The sequence below is a fragment of the Balaenoptera acutorostrata genome, chromosome 8, assembly GCF_949987535.1.
Source record: "Balaenoptera acutorostrata chromosome 8, mBalAcu1.1, whole genome shotgun sequence".
Classification (NCBI taxonomy): domain Eukaryota; kingdom Metazoa; phylum Chordata; class Mammalia; order Artiodactyla; family Balaenopteridae; genus Balaenoptera; species Balaenoptera acutorostrata.
This window is the reverse complement of record NC_080071.1, coordinates 56,685,982-56,699,464: the sequence shown is the minus strand read 5'-3', so window position 1 is coordinate 56,699,464 and position 13,483 is coordinate 56,685,982. Positions and strand designations below refer to the sequence as shown.

The window sequence follows — 13,483 nt, the reverse complement described above, 5'->3', positions numbered from 1 at the left end:
CTTCCTATATGCAAAATACAGATTAAAATGGTTTTAGTTTGTGTTCCGAAATTGTCAAGAATAGTCTGTGATCTGTGATTGAAACTAAATTAAAATCAAAAGGGGTGTCTCTTACCTGTACACCCAGTGGATGAGAAACAAGCACTTAATGAATTATAAAAAATATTTTCTCTTATTTCTCATCATTAATCCTGCTCACTCACCAATCATTAACAATATTCATTATTATGATCACATAAAAATACTTCATTAATACTCTTTGTTGTAAAGCAGATCATCCTACTCTGGGAGATGTTCACTGATCCTTCCCTATGCGAGAGTTAATACATCCTCATCCCATTGACAGCAGGCTCAGGCATGTGACTTGCTTAGACCAATGAAAGATGAGTGGAAGAACTCCTTGTGTACAGAAGTTTTAAGAGCCAGTATATACTTACCATGATCTCATTTTCCTTTGCCACAGTATTAATTGTTCACTAGGCAGAGGCTGGATCTTGAAAACGGCACGGTGCAGAGCTGAAGTAAATCCGCAATGAACATGAAACATGAGCAAGACAGCAACCTTTGTGGTAAGTCCCTCAGATTTGGAGGTCATTTGTTACTATAGCAGTTTCTAAACTCTCCTGATACAGACACATAAATTTACCAAAAGCCCTGTTCTTTCCACAACCATGCTATTGGTTCATATGGCCAGATACTGTTTGATTTGCGCAGCAAATAAACAATCTTGGCATCTATTAAACCAGTAAAAACTAAAAATTCTTGTATATTCAATAAAATTTCGTATGATCATTTCCATTTCTGTGACATATTTTTCTCATTTATTTCTTTCCTGCAAGCTATATAAGCCTGGTTTTGCCTTTCTTAAGAGATTTAGAAATAATAGCATAAATGTGATCATATGCATATTTTTTCATATAATTTTTTAATCTTCTTTTACCTGTCTTGCACATTTCTCTACTCCTCAAACCACTCAACCCTCTCACTCCTTGCAAGATAACTTAAATTAACAACCTAGTATGCATCTTTTCAGTTTTGGTTTACATTCATATATGTAGATATACACATATAAATAGAGTGTGTTTTTGTCATTGTTTGATTTACAAAAAAAGCAGGGGGAGACATTTTTATACATACTCTTTTGAGTATGTATAACAATATCTGGTAAGGATCCCACCACCTCATCTGCAATATCTACTAATTCATTCTTTTAAATTAATGCATAATAGTCCATGGTACGGATATATCATTGTTCATTCAGGCATTTCTCTATTTGAGGTATTCAATTTATATCTAATTTTTTACCACTACAAACAATGTTGTAATAATCATTTTTGTACACACATCACATCTTTATGAATCAGTCATTTCATTTCCATCAGATAGATTCCCAGGAGTAGAATTTTGGGTCTAAGGGTATATGTATTTTTTATTTTATTAGATAATGCCAGATAGATTTTCCAAAGAGTAGCAACACTTTATATTCCATCCCAATGAGTATTGTAGTTCTCATTAATTTCTGCCTCTTACATATAGGTATAAAATTATATTCCATTGTTATTTTAATTTGCACTTTCCAGATTACTAAGCACACTTCAAATGTTTCTTGGCCATTTAGACTTAATCTTCAGTAAACTGTCTATACATGTGCTTTGCCTAATTTTCCTTTGGATTAAATGCCTTTTTCTTCTCAGTTTGTGAGAGTTAGATGTCAAACACAGAGATGCCACACTCAGATTCTGCTTCAATAAAGGGCTCACTCTGCAGCTGCAAGGAGTATGGTTCACTGGCAGCCTTCAGCTGTCCAGTAACTTAGGGTCCACGTCAACTTTTGACCCATGGTCTTATTCTTCTTGAGGAAGCCCCTTGCCAATGAATGAGTGAGGCGTTGATAGCTGAGGACAAGCTCTTCTCTTCTCTGGGCAATCTCCAGCCAATGGGTCCTGGCCATTTCCACCGTGGCAAGACTCCTCCAACAGGCAATCACTGCTCCAGAGCTGCCCCTTGGGCTGGTTGAGATTTTGTCAGGTCTGCACCTAGGCTCCTCCTGCCCAATCCTGCTCCTCCCTTTTTCCTCTACTGTGTTACTTTCCAATAAACCTTTTGTACCTCTAACTCATCATGCTTCTCAGAGAACCCAACCAACATATTATAGATGTTAACAGTTATTACGTTATCTGCTTTTGTAACATTTTTTCCAGAACTGTTTATTGACTTTGTCTATGGTATTTTTGCATATACATTATGCTAATTTTCATATAATCAAATATGTCTCTTCTCAGCATTGGTTAGGAAACACTTTCCAACGCCTAGATTGTACATGTAATCTCCTACCTTTTTTGTAAGATTTTTATTGCTTTTCTTTAACATTTAAGTATTTGGTTTTTCTATAATTTATTTTTAAATTTAGTTTATATGTCTATATAAGTGTGTACAAAGTTAAGTAAATTTTTAAAAAATAAGATGGTGGTCTACTTTTTATTTTCTTCATGAACTAATCTATTCTTTTCTTACTGAACTGAATTATCCTTCTTGTCATATATTAAATTCTTACGTGTACTTCAGTCTACTTCTGAGTTTTCTATTCTGATTCCCATCCAATACATATTTATTTGATTATAGTGACTTTGTGGTATGTTCTTATACCCATGCTCACTCCATATTATAGCTAGAGGGACTTACCTAAAGAAAAAAACCCGACTCCCCACTATGAAGGTTTATTGGCTTCCCAGTGCCAGCTGAATAGGGTCCAGGCTCTTTGGCATATGTGGCATGGCTCCTATCTACATCCCTGGCTTCCTTTCTGACTACTCCATTTCTCTTCGTTCATACTTTAGGACTATCAGGCTACTTAAAGCCCACTGAATACCACATGCTGTTTCACGCTGTCACATTTTGGTTACACGAAAAGTCTTTCCCACCTCTCTTCACTGAACTAACCATTATTCTTTCTGCAAAATTCAGTTCAGACTTCATCTTTTCCAGGAAGCCTTTCCAAAACCCACAGCTTACACTTTACCCTCCATTAATATGTTGGTACCTACTATACTACATTGATACATTTCTTTAAGTGTGTCTGCCTTCTGCTTTAGGCTGTAAAATTCATTTCTTATTCATTTTTGTACATTTCGAACTTGACCCTATGATACAAAAAAAGCATTCAATACATTTTTCTTAAACTATTAAATTAGAGCAATGGTCCTCTGGCCATTCCCCTCTGAGGATGTGGGAAGAAAATATTAGGACTTATATTTATACTTACCTAAATTGAATAAGAAGTAAATCAAGTTTTGCCCATGTTAATATGCAGGTTCCACTGACACCATCACTTGATCCCTATGTGGGTGAAAGAGGTATTTTGAGGGATGATTGGGAGTTCCAGAACTTGGAGAATTTGACAGTGCCAACTCGTTACCTGATACATAAATCCAGTCAAATAAATTTTAAAATTATATTGTATAGTTTAAATTAAACTATCCCAAAATGTATGAATGGCTTAAAATATTCCTGGAAAACATCTTGAATTGAAGATAATTCTAGTGAACATTTCAAAACTAGCAGAACTGACCCTTCTCCTGTTCAATACAAGGACATAATTGCTTATATTAAGAGGAAAAAACAATGACCATATATCTGACAAGAAGTCAGCCAAAAAAATTTTTTTACTTTTTGACATGCAGATATACATTCACTTCTGAAAACAACCATGACCAGTGACAAAACATTTTAAAGAAATATTTGCTTCATCTTTTTAAAATTCTTTTGTGTATGTTTTATGATATGCATAAATACTAGTAAAGAAAAAAATACATATAATAGATAAATAAATAAATATGAATGATGGATATCCACAAAAACCAGTAAGAGAGTGAAAACAAAAGTGTGGAGACCCCTGCAGAAGAGTGAGGTCCTCAGGATCTATTCATGTTTTATTAGGTCAGGAAGATGGAGGAAGTATTCATCAAACGTGTTGAGGATGAAAGGAAATCCTTTACCATGAATTAAGCCATGGGGAAAGGATGGGAAGGAACTTAATGGTAGAAAGAAGAATCACAAAAGGAAGCTTGAAGGAGAGTCTAGGAAAATAAACAGGAGCAAAGCAAAAACCTCATGAAGAGGAACTGGTCCATTTCATTAGGAATCAGCACAGCAGTCAAGGCATTCAAGCCATCAGAACAATTCAAATTTGTCAAGGTATTTCCCAAGGCATTCCCCTACACTAGATAGCCATTGCTCGAGTCCACTTTCTCAAAAGGAAAAAGGAACAAGCAAAAGGAAAATTTGCATTTTGAGTGCATAATCAAATAAGCTGTACCCAAACAAAACTAATAAATTCAGTGGGCCAAAGTAACTAGTATCACAAGAAAGCCTAAATTAAACTGAGACATTTGTGTGCCTATATTTGTTTTATAGACAAAGTACTTGGAGATTGGTTCAAGATGGCGGAGTAGAAAGACGGACGCTCACCCCCTCTTGAGAGAGCACCAGAATCACAACTAACTGCTGAACAATCATCGAAAGGAAGACACTGGAACCCGCCAAAAAATATACCCCACATCCAAAGACAAAGGAGAAGCTGCAAGGAGATGTAAGGAGGGGCGCAATCATAATAAAATTAAATCCCATAACCGCTAGGTGGGTGACTCACAAACTGGAGAACAATTATAACACAGAAGTCCACCCACAGCAGTGAAGGTTCTGAGCCCCATGTCAGGCTTCCCAATCTGGGAGGCTGGCAATGAGAAGAGGAATACCCAGAGAATCAGACTTTGAAGACTAGCAGGATTTGATTGCAGGACTTCAACAGGACTGCGGGAAACAGAGACTCCACTCTGTGTGTGCCCTCCACTGCTTGTGTCAGGGCACACACAAAGTAGTATGCACCTCAGGACCCAGGGTGAAGGAGCAGCGACCCCATAGGAGACAGAACCAGACCTACCTGCTTGTGTTGGCAGGTCTCCTGCAGAGGCGGGGCGGGGGGGGGTGGCTGTGGCTCACCACAGAGACAAGGACACTGGCAGCAGAAGTTCAGGGAAGTACTCCTTGGCGTGAGCCCTCCCAGAGGCAGCCATTAGTCCCACCAAAGAGCCTGTGGGCTCCAATGCTGGGTCACCTCAGGCCAAACAACTGACAGGGAGGGAACTCAGTCCCACCTATCAGCAGACAAGTGGATTAAAGTTTTACTGAGCTCTGCCCACCAGAGCAACACCCCACTCTACCAACCACCAGTCCCTCCCATCAGGAAGCTTGCACAAGCCTCTTAGATACCCTCGTCCACCAGAGGGCAGACAGCAGAAGCAAGAAGAACTACAATCCTGCAGCCTGTGGAACGAAAACCACATTCACAGAAAGATAGACAAAATGAAAAAGCAGAGGACTATGTACCAGATGAGGGAACAAGATAAAACCCCAGAAAAAAAACTAAATGAAGTGGAGATAGGCAAACTTCTAGAAAAAGAATTCAGAATAATGATAGTGAAGATGATCCAGGACCTCAGAAAAAGAATGGAGGCGAAGATTGAGAAGATGCAAGAAATGTTTAAAAAAGGCCTAGAAGAACTGAAGACAAAACACCTAGAAGAATTAAAGAAGAAACAAACAGAGATGAACAATATCATAACTAAAATGAAAAATACACTAGAAGGAGTCAACAGCAGAATAACTGAGGCAGAAGAACGGATAAGTGACCTGGAAGACAGAATGGTGGAATTCACTGCCACAGAACACAATAAAGAAAAAAGAATGAAAAGAAATGAACACAGCCAACAACATTGGGACAACATTAAATGCACCAATGTTCACACTATAGGGGTCCCAGAAGAAGAAGAGAGAGAGAAAGGACCAGAGAAAATATTTGAAGAAACTATAGTCAAAAATTTCCCTAACATGGGAAAAGAAATAGCCACCCAAGTTCAGGAAGCACAGAGAGTCCCAGGCAGGTTAAACCCAAGGAGAAACATGCCGAGACACACAGTAATCAAACTGAGAAAAATTAAAGGCAAACAAAAATTATTAAAAGCAACAAGGGAAAAACAACAAATAACATACAAGGGAACTCCCATTAGCTTAACAGCTGATTTCTCAGCAGAAACCTTACAAGCCAGAAGGGAGTGGCATGATATATTTAAAGTGATGAAAGGGAAGAACCTACAACCAAGATTACTCTACCCAGCAAGGATCTAATTCAGATTCGACAGAGAAATCAAAAGCTTTACAGACAAGCAAAAGCTTAGAGAATTCAGCACCACCAAACCAGCTCTACAACAAATGCTAAAGGAACCTCTCTAAGTGGGAAACACAAGAGAAGAAAAGGACCTACAAAAACAAACCCAAAACAATTAAGAAAATGGTAATAGGAATATACATATCAGTAATTACCTTCAATGTGAATGGATGAAATGCTCCAATCAATAGACACAGGCTCGCTGAATGGATACAAAAACAAGACCCATATATATGCTGTCCACAAGAGACCCACTTCAGACCTAGGGACACATACAGACTGAAAGTGAGGGGATGGAAAAAGATATTCCATGCAAATGGAAATCAAAAGAAAGCTGGAGTAGCAATATTCATATCAGATAAAATAGACTTTAAAATAAAGCACGTTACAAGAGACAAGGAAGGACACTACATAATGATCAAGGGATCAATCCAAGAAGACGATATAACAATTATAAATATATATGCACCCAACATAGGAGCACCTCAATACATAAGGCAAATGCTAACAGCTATAAAAGAGGAAATCAAAAGTAACACAATAATAGTGGGGAACTTTAACACCTCACTTACACCAATGGACAGATCATCCAGACAGAAAATTAATAAGGAAACACAAGCTTTAAGTGATACAACAGACCAGATAGATTTAATTGATATTTATAGGACATTCATCCAAAAATAGCAGACTACACTTTCTTCTCAAGTGCACACGGAACATTCTCCAAGATAGATCACATCTTGGGTCACAAATCAAGCATCGGTAAATTTAAGAAAATTGAAATCACATCAAGCATGTTTTCCAACCAAAATGCTATGAAGTTAGAAACAAATTACAGGGAAAACAACATAAAAAACACAAACACATGGAGGCTAAACAATATGTTACTAAATAACCAAGAGATCACTGAAGAATTCAAAGAGGAAATCAAAAAATACTGAGAGACAAATGACAATGAAAAACGACGATCCAAAACGTATGGGATGCAGCAAAAGCAGTTCTAAGAGGGAAGTCTATAGCAATACAATCCTACCTCAAGAAACAAGAAAAATCTCAAATAAACAGTCTAACCTTACACCTAAAGGAACTAGAGACAAAAGAACAAACAAAACACAAAGTTAGTAGAAGGAAAGAAATCATAAAGATCAGAGCAGAAATAAATGAAATACAAACAAAGAAAACAATAGCAAATATCAGTAAAAGTAAAAGCTGGTTCTGTGAGAAGATAAACAAAATTGATAAACCTTTAGCCAGACTCATCAGGAAAAAGACAGAGAGGGCTCAAATCAATAAAATTAGAAATGAAAAAGGAGAAGTAACAACTGACACTACAGAAATACAAAGCATCATTAGAGACTATTACAAGCAACTCTCTGCCAATAAAATGGACAACCTGGGAGAAATGGACAAATTCTTAGAAAGGTATAACCTTCCACAACTGAACCAGGAAGAAATAGAAAATATGAACAGACCAATCACAAGTAATGAAATTGAAACTGTGATTAAAAATCTTCTAACAGGGACTTCCTTGGTGGCGCAGTGGTTAAGAATCTACCTGCCAATGCAGGGACACAGGTTCAAGCCCTGGTCCGGGAAGATCCCACATGCCACGGAGCAACTAAGCCCATGCACCACAACTACTGAGCCTGTGCTCTAGAACCCACAAGCCACAACTACTGAGCCCACGTGCCACAACTACTGAGGCCCACACATCTAGAGCCCATGCTCCACAAAAAGAGAAGCCACCACAATGAGAAGCCCACACACCACAATGAAGAGCAGACTCCGTGCACTGCAACTAGAGAAAGCCCACATCCAGCAACGAAGACCCAATGCAGCCAAAAATAAATAAATAAAATAAATAAATTTATTTTTTTAAAAATCTTCCAACAAAGAAGTCCAGGACCAGATGGCTTCACAGGTGAATTCTATCAAACATTTAGAGAAGAGCTAACACCCATTCATCTCAAACTCTTCCAAAAAATTGCAGAGGAAGGAACACTCCCAAACTCATTCTATGAGACCATCATCACCCTGATACCACAACCAGACAAAGATACTATAAAAAAATAAAATTACAGACTAATATCACTGATGAACATAGATGCAAAAATCCTCAAGAAAAACCTAGCAAACAGAATCCAACAACACATTAAAAGGATCATACACTGTGATGAAGTAGGATTTATCCCAGGGACGCAAGGATTCTTCAATATACACAAATCAATCAATGTGATACACCATATTAAAAAATTAAGAAATAAAAACCATATGATCCTCTCAATACATGCAGAAAAAGTTTTTGACAAAATTCAACACCCATTTATGATAAAAAACTCTCCAGAAAGTGGGCATAGAGGGAAACTACCTCAACATAATAAAGGCTATAGACAACAAACCCACAGCAAACAGCATTCTCGATGGTGAAAAACTGAAAGCATTTCCTCTAAGATGAGGAACAAGACAATGCTGTCCACTCTCGCCACTATTATTCAACATAGTTTTGGAAGTCCCAGCCACAGCAATCAGAGGAGAAAAAGAAATAAAAGGAATACAAATTGGAAAATAAGAAGTAAAACTGTCACTGTTTGCAGATGACATGATACTATACATAGATAATCCTAAAGATGCTATCAGGAAACTACTAGAGCTAATCAATGAATTTGGTAAAGTTGCAGGATAACAAAATTAATGCACAGAAATCTCTTGCATTCCTATACACTAACAAGAAAAGATCAGAAAGAGAATTTAAGGAAACAATCCCAATTTCAACAAAAAGAATAAAATACCTAGGAATAAACCTACCTAATGAGGTAAAAGACCTGTACTCAGAAAACTATAAGACACTGATAAAAGAAATCAAAGATGACACAAACAGATGGAGAGATATACCATGTTCTTGGATTGGAAGAATCAATATTGTGAAAATGACTATACTACCCAAGGCAATCTACAGATTCAATGCAATCCCTATCAAATTACCAATGGCATTTTTTACAGAAGTAGAACAAAAACTCTTAAAATCTGTATGGAGACACAAAAGACCCCGAATAGCCAAAGCAATCTTGAGGGAAAAGAAAAACAGATCTGGAGGAATCAGACTCCCTGACTTAGACTATACTACAAAGCTACAGTAATCAAGACAATATGGTACTGGCACAAAAACAGAAATATAGATCAATGGAACAGGATAGAAAGCCCAGAGATAAACCCACACACCTATGGTCAACTAATCTATGACAAAGGAGGCAAGGATATACAGTGGAGAAAAGACAGTCTCTTCAATAAGCAGTGTTGGGAAAACTGGACAGCTACATGTAAAAGAATGAAATTAGAACACTCCCTAACACCATACAGAAAAATAAACTCAAAATGGATTAAAGACCTAAATCTAAGACCGGACACTATAAAACTCTTAGAGGAAAACATGGGAAGAACACTCTTTGACATAAATCACAGCAAGATCTTTTTTGACCCACCTCCTAGAGTAATGGAAATAAAAACAAAAATAAACAAATGAGACCTAATGAAACTTAAGAGCTTTTGCACAGCAAAGGAAACTACAAACAAGATGAAAAGACAACCCTCAGAATGGGAGAAAATATTTGCAAATGAAGCAACAGACAAAGGATTAATCTCCAAAATATATAAACAGCTCATGCAGCTCAATATTTTTAAAAAACCCAATCAAAAAATGGGCAGAAGACCTAAATAGACATTTCTCCAAAGAATACATACAAATGGCCAAGAGGCACATGAAAAGCTGCTCAACATCACTAATTATTAGAGAAATCGAAATCAAAACTACAATGAGGTATCACCTCACACCAGTTAGAATGGGCACCATCAGAAAATCTACAAACAACAAATGCTGGAGAGGGTGTGGAGAAAAGGGAACCCTCTTGCACTGTTGGTGGGAATGTAAATTGATACAGCCACTATGGAGAACAGTATGGAGCTTCCTTAAAAAATTAAAAGTAGAATTACCATATGACCCAGCAATCCCACTACTGGGCATATACCTGGAGAAAACCATAATTCAAAAAGACACATGCACCCCAATGTTCATTGCAGCACTATTTACAATAGCCAGGTCATGGAAGCAACCTAAATGCCCATCGACAGATGAATGGATAAAGAAGATGTGGTACATATATACAATGGGATATTACTCAGCCATAAAAAGGAACAAAATTGGGTCATTTCTAGAGAACTGGATGGACCTAGAGACTGTCATACAGAGTGAAGTAAGTCCGAATGAGAAAAACAAATATTGTATATTAACGCATATATGTGGAATCTAGAAAAATGGTACAGATGAAACGGTTTGGAAGGCAGAAATTGAGACACAGATGTAGAGAACAAATGTATGGACACCAAGGGGGGAAAGCAGGGGTGGGGGGGCTGCCGGGATGAACTGGGAGATTGGGATTGACATGTAGACACTAATATGTATAAAATGATAACTAATAAGAACCTACTGTATATAAAATAAAATTAAATTTAAAAAAAAAAGAAAAAATAAACAAAGTCCTTAAGTTACTCATATTTTTACTACTGTGGGGAAATAGAGCTCAGCAGAACAACAAAACATCAACAGTCAATCAATCATTGAGCTCCTACTGAATGTAGGTTTTGTGCTAAGACTTTTATGTGCATTATCTCAATTAATCTATAGCCTGAAGTAGTAAATGCTATCATCCTTATTTGCGCGATGGAAAACAGAGGTTATATAACTCTCTCCAGGGCACACAGCAGAGTCAGAATCCAAAGCCTCACCACCACCACCACTGGATCACTATATTATAACACTACCCCCTCAAAACTTGACATCTCCCAAGCTTATCATCAGATGATAGTCAATGAAGCTACTCCAGATGCTTAAACGATGGCTTTGAATTTTGGTTGCCTCTAAAAATTTTCAGTGCTTCAAGGAGACCCAGCCTTAAACACATCTACATATATTGTGAAAGGGCAAATACAAATTAAAAATAAGAGGCTTAATTCTCCCTACTGAAAATAAGGGAAGAGACTTCTCCCCTTCTCCTTTTTCTTTCAGACTTTCTATCTCTGTGCTTTTCAAATGTATGTAAATCTGTATAGTGGCTAAATAAGCCTCTTGCCAGTCTCACAACTCAGAAATGTTTCCTCAAAAACCATCTTTTTTTAGTGCAACTTTTGGAAATTCAAATTTCAAGAGTTATAGCTCCCTTATCTCTCAGTTTCAGTAAGAAGGTAAGAGCCTAACTTAGGTGGTTGCCTGGCTCTAATTTGCAAAACTACTTCCTGTTCCAAAGATATGAGAAGTTTGTTTTTCCTCTGGATAAAGCCAATAAGATGGTCACCCCAATTACCAGGTAAATTTGGGTTGGACTATGTGTGATGTAATGGGTTGTATCTGCTTGGCTATATAAGGGGGTGGGGGTAAGATTCTTATCTGTCTTTACAGTCTCTTAAGGGTGGAGTGCCTGTCATGGGTACCACAGGTCTCACGCTTATTCAATAATGAAACTGTTTTCTGTCTCTATCACTTTTGTGGAGAGGTTTTCTGGGTGCAAGAAGTTTTTGTTTTTTAATTATGTTTCCCCAGTGATAACCAATATGGATATTTTCTTGAGCATGGAACCAACAGAGGACAAACTCATGGAAAGATATTTTCAAGCCTACAGTCCTTAAATACAATGTGCAACCTGGATTTTCAGACAATCTTAGGTTACTGGATCTATGCTACTTGTATTCACTGCAATCTCTGAGGTGCCCTCTCTAAGAAAAAAGTTTGAATTTTTCCTGGAATTATTGTTGCTATCATGTGTTCCTTCAACCAAAAGCAAGCAGTGGTAACCTGCTTAATCCCATTGTGGAGAAAAAGTCACTCAATAGTTATGAAGTTACTTTAGTATATGCTGTGGTGTGCCCAAATCCACTTCAGTACTGAGCCCTTGTTCCACCAGATGTTGGGAGTGTGGGTTGTTCTCAGCTGAGCCCCTTTCCAGAAGTTGCCATAAGCTGAAGAGAGCCATCATGTCCAAAGTCAGGTCTACTCCCTGAGAGAAGGCTGAATTCAGCGACTATAGACTGTAGAGTAGGGGGGTGAGGGGGAATCCTGGTCACTAGGGACAACTTTGAAAGTCATCCTAGGATTGCTGAGGACTCTATTGCAACATCACAATTCAACTTCTTCTGCCCAGTTCTGTTTCCCTCACTCTTCTCAGGTGCTGTTCCCAAGCACAGGTCTGCAAAAAACTCCGGCCTGCAAATCTCAGAGTCTGTTTCCTGAGGAACTCAACTTGAAACACTCACCCAGATGAAAATTTTTCCAAATGTCAAGCAGTTACTTATTTCTGAGAATGTGATAGTAAAACATGATGAACATAAACCAGTGTTTCCTGATACCATCTTATAATGTGCAGAAGCTATATTTAGGCAAGGCTGCAACTGACCCATTCAGCACCTTTTTATGAATTAGAAAAAAGCTCTCCCATTGAATGGATGGGGCCCTGTGGCTACAAGGTGATGTGAGTGGAGCAGCAAGGACTGGGTTGCAGCCTACTCACTCCTTTGGCCAGACACCCTTACGCACTGAATAATCTACACAACAGTACATGGTGGCCTGCCTTAGGTACAAAAGATCAGTGTGCACCAAGGCAACAATTGCATGCTACTCAAACAATGTAGTTGCTGGAGGAGAGCAGACCAGTGACAATTCAATTCAATAAATGTTTATACACAGATGTTTGAAATGTCAAGGAGAGAAGAACACTAGAGACATGACATGACGTATTGCCAAGATGCCTAAGGGTGTAAGAAAAATGCATTAAAAGGTGTCATGATTGTAGCTGTGAAAATATCGCATGCATTTGAAGGAAACCAGAATATGTCACCCCAAAATATGTCTCTTTGACATACTAACTATTTTAATTTGAAAGCAATTAAGAAGCAGTAAATGCAGAAAAAGCCCCCCTTTTTCTTCCTAAAGAAAGAAAACAAATTCTATCAGCCTAGAAGAATCTGCAAACAAATCTTTTTAAACTAACCCTTATCTTACTAGTTACTTCTTCACCATTTACTATCTCTAGCCCAAACCCTTTCGTCTTGTCAATTCCTTACAAATTTATTGTTTCTTTGTGTAAAAGGTATAAAAGCTTCCTGTTCTGGTCACTTCTCCAGGTCTTCATTCTCTTGTGAAGGCTCCCATGTACATGTGAAAATTCAACAAAATGTGTATGCTTTTCTCCTGTTAATCTGTCTTTGTCAGTTTAA

The 13,483-nt window shown here is 37.8% G+C and overlaps 1 protein-coding gene across 2 annotated transcripts in view; it reads right to left on the bottom strand.

Annotated features, from left to right (window-relative positions):
* PLCL1 (phospholipase C like 1 (inactive)) overlaps positions 1-13,483 on the bottom strand; it is a 402,844-nt gene that overhangs the window by 377,652 nt on the left and 11,709 nt on the right. The window contains exons 2-3 of one of the 2 annotated variants that reach the window (XM_007190476.2): positions 3,263-3,336; positions 438-516 (exon numbers count right to left, since the gene is read on the bottom strand). The gene's annotated coding sequence lies outside the window, so the exon portion shown is untranslated. The remainder of the gene's footprint in view (positions 1-437; positions 517-3,262; positions 3,337-13,483) is intronic. The other variant, XM_007190477.2, reaches the window with a different exon arrangement.